Genomic DNA, 10306 nt, shown 5'->3' on the forward strand with positions numbered 1-10306 from the left:
TGCATTTAGTATCATTCTGTGAGTTTGACAGCTTGACTAAATGTATCAATTTTGCTTCACGCGACTTGTGTAAATGTCATATACAGAACAGATTGTCTGCATTACTGCTGCATATATCGATCCAAACAACGCTGTCGTTATTTGGCAAGTTTTGTGTCATAAGGCAGCAACCACGAAAAACGTTAAATATACACGTATATCACAATTTGACGGGGACAAACCAAGGGGAACTTTAACGCCTCTCGGCGTATTTTTTCGAGACAAATGTCTCCGCAGCTGATAGTTGGTAGACTTTATTGGATGTCGTTATTCAAATGCAATCCGTCAGAGACAGAGAGTCTTACCATTAGGCCACTGCGCCCGTCGGATGTCATTATTCAAATGCAATCCGTCAGAGACAGAGAGCTTAGAAAGGAATCACGTAATTGGTAGACTTTATTGGATGTCGTTATTCAAATTCAAACCGCCACCGACTGAAAGCTCAGAAAGGAATTACGTAATTGGTAAAATCGATTGGATATGTCATTCTTCTTCTTCTTCTTCTTCTTCTTCTTCTTCTGCGTTCATGGGCTGAAACTCCCACGTTCACTCGTGGTTTTTGCACGAGTGGATTTTTACGTGTATGACTGTTTTTACCCCGCCATCAAAGCAGCCATACGCCGCTTTCGGAGGAAGCATGCTGGGTATTTTCGTGTTTCTATAACCCAACGAACTCTGACATGGATTACAGGATCTTTGCCATGCGCACTTGGACTTATGATTGCGTGTACACACGAATGCACTGCCAGGTATGCACATAAGTTGACATGGAAGATCGGACAAATCTCCACCTTATCCCACCAGGCGGCAGCGGCCGGGATTCGAACCCACGACCTCCCGCTTAGGAGGCCGGCGTCTTACCATTAGGCCATTGCGCCCGTCGGATGTCATTATTCAAATGCAATCCGGCAGAGACAGAGAGCTTAGAAAGGAATAACGTAATTGGTAGACTTTATTGGATGTCGTTATTCAAATGCAAACGGCCAGTGAGAGTGCATGTCTGTGAGTTTGTGTGTGTGTGTGTGTGTGTGTGTGTGTGTGTGTGTGTGTGTTTCGTTCTTACTAATCTGTGAGTACATTTTTGTGAGTTTGTGTGTGACAGTTGGAAACTTCACGTATGCACTGCATTTATACCTGATGTTATTGTCATTATCATTGTTAGTACAATGTATTGTCATTACTTTCACCATCACGCCTTCACGCAGGCACCGTCACACACACACACACACACACACACACACACACACACACACACACACACACACACACACACACACACACACACACACACACACACACACTAACACTAACACTAACACAAACACACAAGCACACACACACAAGCTAACACACACACACACACACACACTAACACACACACACTAACACACACATACACACACACAAACTAGCACACAGGGAGTGGTTTGAAGTTAAGTTTATTGCAATAGCGTGTAGATATGAAGATCAAACCAGTAACACAGTCATTATAGCTCCCGAATATAATTACATGCTCACACATTTCTGAAAATTGAGAGAATGGCTGAATGTTAAAAATTCTAAATTAATGTGATCAGAAACTGTTTTTTTAATATTTTTTTTACGTTGGCTGTGGTAAAGCCAGATGTAGTTTTGATGTCTTTAAATTGAAAGAATACGGTTAATGGATTATTGTTGTGACATATCAAAAAAACTGGCATTGCAGTCTGAAACACTTTTTTTCGACGGTGTGTGTGGTCATCAGTGTCTTTATTTTTTCGATACGATGTTCAGATCTAAACATTCTGAGAAATAAGAGAACTGCGTATGGACGTACACAAATCGAAATGATTGGTATTGCATTCTGAAAAAGAGTTTTCCGACGTGCGCTCTTTACTTCTAAGATAACATGTTCAGCTGTGTCTGTGTTTATCTACGTGAAAAAATAGCATTATAACAATATATATATATATAATTTTTTTTGTGGGGGGGGGGGGGGGGATAAAAGGGGGGGGGGGATAAAAGGGGGGTAGTGGTTTGGGGGATGGGAGCGACGACATGTGTTGTAGGTCGGGTTGCTTCAGGATTGCGCGTTCTACGACAAACTTGGATGAAAGGCAGATTCATTCCCGTGTGAACGATCAGGTCAACCATATGAGATCTGACCAGGCTTCCATGTAGGATAAGACCACCCCTCCACTTGCACACACATCCAAAATTAACTGGCCAGCTTGTTCAAGGGATTTTCTTATTTATACCAAGTGAATTAGGTTTACTAGTGTTCGTTACGAAATTGATTCATTCAAAATACATAGGCTACGTTTACATGTGTCAATAATTACAACCAAAGAAAGCATCTAGGCAACTGATAAAAAAAAATCCTGTGCAGTTGTAGTTGGAAATATAGGACAAAATACTCTTCTGTTTGTGAAAAGGTCGGAGTTAAGTCCAGATATGTTTCTTTTTTTTTTTAATATCACGCAGTTAATAATTTGCCAGATGGAAAAAAACTAATAGAAACCTAAACATAATAGACTAACATGAGCTAATGAAACCTCGGCAGATCTAAATAGGTTCACCCACAATATAGCAAGCTCGGTTTTGAATATGCACTTTGACACTGCGTTTTAGTAACCAATTTAAAATAAAATGAATAGGATTACGATTGCTACATCGGAGCAACCTGATTTAAACTTTAGTCCAAAAGAAGGAAAAACAGCAAACCAAAAAGATTTAAGCAACAGACTTTAGAACATTTGTCCAAGGGGTGAGATATGGTCATGCATCTCTAAAGTTAAAAAACCTCGACAGATCTTTGATGTTACCCAGAATCGTTCATAGGGGACGGTTTATGCATTGAAACAAGAATGCATTCAGGACAGTGAATAAAAACGCCCAGAAAATCTGTAAGTAAGGTTGCTTTAGTTCTGTAATGCCAAGATTTTAATCTGACGCAGGTGTGGGGCGTTCAGATTACTCCTGCGTTCAGATTACGCATTCGATATAATTATACTCGAGACTGAAATGTTGCTTCCTGGTAAAATTAAAGAAGTACACTTATTAAGGAAGAAAAGCATGTTAGTTTCTTGCAAGTAAAGTAAATTGTTATTGAAATGTGATAGATTTCACCCCAAAATTCGATTTCTTCGGAAAAGGTGAACTGAATGGTTACGTCCCTTGAATGATATGGGAAGGAATTTTAGAACGAAGCACATTTCTAAGTTTAAATGAAACATTTGGTTGAAACAAATGAATATAAAGTACCTAAGCTCGATCATCAGTACTATGGAAGTTCTGTGTGGAGTTTATACACCATCAACGAGGCCAAATACTTAATCTGAACACTCGATTTATCTGAACGCATTACACTGGCCCTGGCAAAAAATAAAATGCAGGTTTCAGTCGAGCACAAACGTGGAGAGGAAGGGACCACAGGTGCTTGTTGTCGCCGTTAACTTGCGTCCTTAGCCTGAAGAAATAAAGAATACGGTCACAACAGTGCAAGTTGAAAATGCACAATCAATCAATCAATGACGCTTATATCGCGCATATTCCGTGGGTACAGTTCTAGGCGCTCTGCAGTGATGCCGTGTGAGATGAAATTTTATACGGCCAGTAGATTGCAGCCATTTCGGCGCATATTTACCTTTCACGGCCTATTATTCCAAGTCACACGGGTATAGGTAGACAATTATTAACTGTGCCTAAGCAATTTTGCCAGGAAAGACCCTTTTGTCAATCGTGGGATCTTTAACGTGCACACCCAATGTAGTGTACACGGGGGGAGGGTTCGGACACCGAAGAGAGTCTGCACACAAAGTTGACTCTGAAATAAATTTCCGCCGAACCTGGGATCGAACTCACGCTGACAGCGGCCAACTGAATACAAATCCAGCGCGCTACCAACTGAGCTATATGCGGTCACCACAGTGCAAGATCGATTTATACAATGCGGTCACCACAGTGCAAGTTGGAAATGCACAATGCGGTCACCACAGTGCAAGATCGATTTATACAATGCGGTCACCACATTGAAAGTTGGAAATGCACAATGCGGTCACCACAGTGCAAGATCGATTTATACAATGCGGTCACCACATTGAAAGTTGGAAATACACAATGCGGTCACCACAGTGCAAGATCGATTTATATATTGCGGTCACCACAGTGCAAGATCGATTTATACAATGCGGTCACCACAGTGCAAGATCGATTTATACAATGCGGTCACCACAGTGCAAGATCGATTTATACAATGCGGTCACTACAGTGCAAGTTGGAAATGCACAATGCGGTCACCACAGTGCAAGTTGGAAATACACAATGCGGTCACCACAGTGCAAGTTGGAAATACACAATGCGGTCACCCCAGTGCAATTCGAAAAAGACAGCTCAATTCTTGGAAACTTGTTGCAGTATTTTCAGTATTATGTCAGTGTTATGTCAGTTCAGTATGAGAATCGCTGTTCGTTACATTTTCATTACAATTCTAAAAGAAGCTTTTCAGACAAATCTATAACATTTTGGAAGTACTTTTCACTCAAATGTCAGTATAGTTCTGACAGATGCTTTCCATTGATGTGTAAACACAACTCTTGAAAAAGTGTATCAGCACTTTTTAATGAAGTGTGAGTACAGTACGATGCTTTTATATAAAATGGCAGGGCAATTCTAAAAGATTATTGTCAGAAGAGTGTTAGCGTAATTTTGGAAAAATCGTCTTTATACTTAGTAGAAAAGTGTCAGTAAAGTACTAAGAATTGTTTACTTTTCCGTAAATAGCAGTTACAATTCTGCAAGATGCTTTCAGAAGAGTGTTGGTGCAATTCTTGAACAATGCACTGCTCTGTTTGTTAATATGTAAAGCGCATTGAGCATATAATTATATGATTATGCGCTATAGCAAATGTCCATTATTATTATTATTATTACTATTATTAATTTCAATACTTTTCAATAGGATAGATTGCTCACCGGTGTTGTGTCAATAAATTTGGAAAAGGTGTTTTTCAGGATAATAATAGAAAGTTATTTGTTTTTTGTAAAGTATCAGTATAATATCAGTAATGAAATGTTCAAGGACACTGTTAATAATCTTCAAACCACAACGAGAGCGACTTTGAGCATTAATTATAAGCATTTTAAAAACTACACTCACACTCTCACACACACACACACACACACACACACACACACACACACACACACACACAGACACACACACACATATACACACACACACACACACACACACATTCACACATACACACACATACAAACACACGCACACACACACATACAAACACACACAAACACACACACACACACATACACACACACACACACACACACACACACACACGCATACATATACATACACACACACACATACACACACGCACGCACACGCACACACAAATACACAGACACACAGTTAGTTATTGTAGTAGAAAGCCAGACAGATCGGCAGACATTATAAGATGTTTGATGGGTTGTTGACAGACCAGCTGTTTTGTCGTCCGAGGGGGAGCATATCGTCTTTTGTTTTATATTTATTGACGGCCTTGGTCAATAAATATGAAACAAAAGTCGATATGCCCCCCGAGGACCGACAAAAAAAAGCTGGTCTGACAACAAACCACCAAACATCGTTTTTGTCATCATTTTGGTAGTGAGAAAATAAGATCACAATCAACACAGGGAGCCATGCTTTGAAACACGGGTTCCGTGCTGATAACCACACGAGTTCCGTGCGGATAACCACTGGCAATCAAAGCTGGCGTGTGAAAGCAACTTTCTGTATTTTTGAGTTCATAAAATGTTGGGATGAATATGTCAGGTTTGAGGATGCACAGTTCTGTTTGTTCATCTCGGTATTCCACTCCCTCGGCTTTCAGTTGTGAGTATTAAGCTTAGTAATCGAATGTGGAAGCTACGTTGGGTCAAAGGTCACAGAAGATTTGCGTCGTGCAGCGAAGGAAAGAATCGCGATCTTGTTTCCGACTCAGTACCTCTTTGTTTTTCATTAGACCTGTCAATCTGCTTGCTCGGCTTTGTGAGATGTTTGCATATCTTGTTGCTATTTTCTTTGCTTTTATCATTATTTTTTATTTGCGCTTCGTTTATCGATACAACGTCTTGTGCACGGGTCAAAATGTGTGTGTCAGGGGTCAATTGGTTTGACTTGAACTTGACGTTCGTGTTTCTCACACAAAGATACACGCACTCCATGACTTTGTAAGAAGACATAACATATCGGTAGGTTTCATTTGTTTGTGATGAATTTATTGAAGTAGTTTTGTTTTTTTGTTTACTTTTGCCAGTTTGCCAGTTGGTTTTTGGAACTTTGCAAAGCAGTGTTGTGTCGTCTGTTTAGGTCTGGGGACACGCCAATGAAAAGAGCCGAAGAATCCTCGAGCGTTTCTATTGGGTTTGCTTTTGATTATCCATGTAGTAGGGCTTCCTGCAACTATGGTAACCGGGGATTTATTCCCCGGGGAACATGAGATTTATTCCCCAGGTGCTTGTGAATGAAAACTCGTGAACATGATGACAAATATTTATAGATATAGATTTATTCCCCCCTCTGCTTCATTCTCTCTGTAAAGGTGTAAGGCTAGTTATTTTTCGGTAACTTACCCAACAACCAAAATCACTTACCCAACAACGGGGCTGAATCCTCGATAGCTCACAGGTTGATGAGTTAGACTTTGAGGGAACTACTTTAGCGATTGAAAAGTTCCGAACGCTCTAATGTACGAAATATACATCTCTAGACCAAACAATACAAACATACTGCATTTAAACGGGCAACTACAGGCTTGAACACATTAATCTCCATATAAAATCCATGAGTTTGGTTGTTTTCTAAATCCAAATCTAACGCTCAGTGCAGAGAAACTCGCTTTAGATCTCTTATGGGTGCAAGCAAACTCCCAAGGCAAGTAACTCTCGTACTCTGCCTAGCGACAAGAATAGTTCCCCTTCCAAATTTTCTGAACTGAGTTGCTTTGACAAAAGACTGCATGCAATCCGACGGTTAGTTTTCGACAATATTTCATTTTATAAACAGATCACACGCAACCAAGTGCACACATCTCATCAATTTAAAGAACATTCAGCGGTTTCATACATTATTTTGCCCCAGAAAACTGAACTTCATACAGTTTTTAACGTTGGAACACGGGTGCAAAAGTTCGTCTGCTGGTCCCATTCGAAGAAAGAACATTTTCTGAGCGATACCAAAACATGAACAGAACACACACTATCTGCCTTTACCGCCACAGCAGAATAACAACATAACTGTGTACTTGATTTTTAGTCCAAAACAGGGAAACTGACAAGAAGTGTTGACAGAATTGAATGATTTTCCCTGAACTATACAACCGCGCATTATTCAATCGCCTGCGCAGGTAGACTGATTGAGTGAATCGGATTCGATCAAACTTTCGCACAAAAACTCCTCTTTTCTTTGAATAACTGAAGAAAGGAGGAATAAAGAGGTTACATACCTCGTCTCAGTGATTATTAAAAATAATGGTCTCAGTTCGCGGTCATGAAAAAGCTTGCTGAAGCTCGCGTTTTTCATGATCCGCTAACTTCGACCATTATTTTTAATAATCACTGAGACTCGGCATGTAACCTCTACATATATATATATATATATATATATATATATATATATATATATATATATATATATATTTATCCTACATACGTGAGAGAGACACCCGTGAGATAATAATCGTTCAAATCACACGTGTGTATATCATGTAAATGAGGTCATATCAAGCAAGTCTGGCAGGGACATGTTTTTCCACTGCTTATGATGCCAAAGTCACCGAGACAAACGTCATTATAGAAGAAAAAAATTGCGCTCGCTAATTACCCTCGATGAATCTTTATAACTAACACGTCACGCCAAACTTTCAGAGTGACGTTTCTTTGCTTTGACGTAATAGATTGCACGAGGCTTTAGAAGAGATCGAGGTTCCAAAACAAGCGTCTTCAATTTAGCTGCCTCGACTGCAGGACATGTTCAGTAAAATACACGTAAGTACAGTATGCAGGATAAACAGAATACTACATGGCTTGCTGTATCGTACCAGATTTACACTCGTTGCTTTTTCAAATAGTGAACAGCTCGCTTTTGCTCGCAGTTCAATATTTAAAAAAAAAACTCGTGTAAATCTGGTACGACACAGCAAGCCATGTAGTATTCTCTGTATATAAAACATCAGAAGTTGTTAAAGAAACAAAAATACAAATAAATAAGGAAAATTTAACCAAAACAAGCCTTCACGTTTTCACCAATATTTCGGTCTCGTGGCCTTCGTCAGTGTGTTCTATAATTAGCTCGCACGATGTTTACATCCTACAGAGACTGAAAATTGAAAGAGACTGAGACAGACAAACAGGTCATCGGCAGAGACGGAGACAAAGAATCAGACACAGACAGAGATGTTTGTGGGATGTTAAATAAAGGCATATATACCACATGATTGCTCATCTGAACCATCGTCACAGTCCGGAAATCCATCGCAGACAAAATCGTCCCGAATACAGGTCCTGTTGTTGGCACACTTTATCCGACTAGATGGACAGGTGAACTCTTCTGCAACGATTGAAACACACACACACACACACACACACACACACACACACACACACACACACACACACACACACACACACACATACACACACACACACACACATACAAGCACACACACACATACAAACACACACAAACACACACACACACATACACACACACACACACATACACACACACACGCACACATATACATTTACACACACCCACACACACACACACGCACGCACACGCACACACAAATACACAGACACACAGTTAGTTATTGTAGTAGAAAGCCAGACAGATCGGCAGACATTATAAGATGTTTGATGGGTTGTTGACAGACCAGCTGTTTTGTCGTCCGAGGGGGGAGCATATCGTCTTTTGTTTTATATTTATTGACGGCCTTGGTCAATAAATATGAAACAAAAGTCGATATGCCCCCCGAGGACCGACAAAAAAAGCTGGTCTGACAACAAACCACCAAACATCGTTTTTGTCATCATTTTGGTAGTGAGAAAATAAGATCACAATCAACACAGGGAGCCATGCTTTGAAACACGGGTTCCGTGCTGATAACCACACGAGTTCCGTGCGGATAACCACTGGCAATCAAAGCTGGCGTGTGAAAGCAACTTTCTGTATTTTTGAGTTCATAAAATGTTGGGATGAATATGTCAGGTTTGAGGATGCACAGTTCTGTTTGTTCATCTCGGTATTCCACTCCCTCGGCTTTCAGTTGTGAGTATTAAGCTTAGTAATCGAATGTGGAAGCTACGTTGGGTCAAAGGTCACAGAAGATTTGCGTCGTGCAGCGAAGGAAAGAATCGCGATCTTGTTTCCGACTCAGTACCTCTTTGTTTTTCATTAGACCTGTCAATCTGCTTGCTCGGCTTTGTGAGATGTTTGCATATCTTGTTGCTATTTTCTTTGCTTTTATCATTATTTTTTATTTGCGCTTCGTTTATCGATACAACGTCTTGTGCACGGGTCAAAATGTGTGTGTCAGGGGTCAATTGGTTTGACTTGAACTTGACGTTCGTGTTTCTCACACAAAGATACACGCACTCCATGACTTTGTAAGAAGACATAACATATCGGTAGGTTTCATTTGTTTGTGATGAATTTATTGAAGTAGTTTTGTTTTTTTGTTTACTTTTGCCAGTTTGCCAGTTGGTTTTTGGAACTTTGCAAAGCAGTGTCGTGTCGTCTGTTTAGGTCTGGGGACACGCCAATGAAAAGAGCCGAAGAATCCTCGAGCGTTTCTATTGGGTTTGCTTTTGATTATCCATGTAGTAGGGCTTCCTGCAACTATGGTAACCGGGGATTTATTCCCCGGGGAACATGAGATTTATTCCCCAGGTGCTTGTGAATGAAAACTCGTGAACATGATGACAAATATTTATAGATATAGATTTATTCCCCCCTCTGCTTCATTCTCTCTGTAAAGGTGTAAGGCTAGTTATTTTTCGGTAACTTACCCAACAACCAAAATCACTTACCCAACAACGGGGCTGAATCCTCGATAGCTCACAGGTTGATGAGTTAGACTTTGAGGGAACTACTTTAGCGATTGAAAAGTTCCGAACGCTCTAATGTACGAAATATACATCTCTAGACCAAACAATACAAACATACTGCATTTAAACGGGCAACTACAGGCTTGAACACATTGATCTCCATATAAAATCC

The 10306-nt window shown here is 40.1% G+C and overlaps 1 long non-coding RNA gene across 1 annotated transcript in view; it reads right to left on the reverse strand.

The window, feature by feature from the left end:
• Positions 1 to 2015: 2015 nt before the first annotated feature.
• Positions 2016 to 10306, reverse strand: part of LOC138971685 (uncharacterized) — a 14360-nt gene continuing 6069 nt past the window's right edge. Inside the window, exons 4-5 of the long non-coding RNA XR_011457341.1 lie at positions 8513 to 8632; positions 2016 to 3487 (exon numbers count right to left, since the gene is read on the reverse strand). This is a non-coding gene — a long non-coding RNA (uncharacterized lncRNA). The remainder of the gene's footprint in view (positions 3488 to 8512; positions 8633 to 10306) is intronic.

Source organism: Littorina saxatilis, linkage group LG7, assembly GCF_037325665.1.
Source record: "Littorina saxatilis isolate snail1 linkage group LG7, US_GU_Lsax_2.0, whole genome shotgun sequence".
Taxonomy (NCBI): Eukaryota; Metazoa; Mollusca; class Gastropoda; order Littorinimorpha; family Littorinidae; genus Littorina; species Littorina saxatilis.